Genomic DNA, 454 nt, shown 5'->3' on the forward strand with positions numbered 1-454 from the left:
AAAGCCTTTTAAATGCTTGTCACCAACAGGTCATATGGTAACTTAGGAGGCAATTTGGCACGCAGTTAACACACCAGTCATCATTTTGTTTTACTTCTGTCAATTGCACCTGGTGACCACTGTTTTTGAGAGTAACAGGTGAACTAGCTTTAAAAGTGAGTTTTATTGAAGTGGCTGCACAATATGAGGAAAATATGGAATAACATTGTTGAGTATTGCGAAAACTATACTACTTGCGATAAATAAACAGACATTAAAATAAACTCAGGTCTGCATTTCTGCTGCTTTCAGTATTCTGCTAAGATACAACAAATTGCTTGTTAAATTTTAAACAGATTAAAGGAAATAATTTCTAACATGCTATTTTGGAACAAATTGAACACTGAATTGATTGTAAAAGGCACCCCTAAGGTGCTGTTTCCTGCTGATATTTTCCTTCAACTAACACAAAAAA

General features: G+C 34.4%; 1 protein-coding gene across 7 annotated transcripts in view; it reads right to left on the reverse strand.

Moving 5' to 3' along the window:
- Window positions 1–454, reverse strand: part of triob (trio Rho guanine nucleotide exchange factor b) — a 121,418-nt gene that overhangs the window by 25,019 nt on the left and 95,945 nt on the right. The window lies entirely within an intron of this gene.

This window comes from Etheostoma spectabile, chromosome 6, assembly GCF_008692095.1.
Source record: "Etheostoma spectabile isolate EspeVRDwgs_2016 chromosome 6, UIUC_Espe_1.0, whole genome shotgun sequence".
NCBI lineage: Eukaryota > Metazoa > Chordata > Actinopteri > Perciformes > Percidae > Etheostoma > Etheostoma spectabile.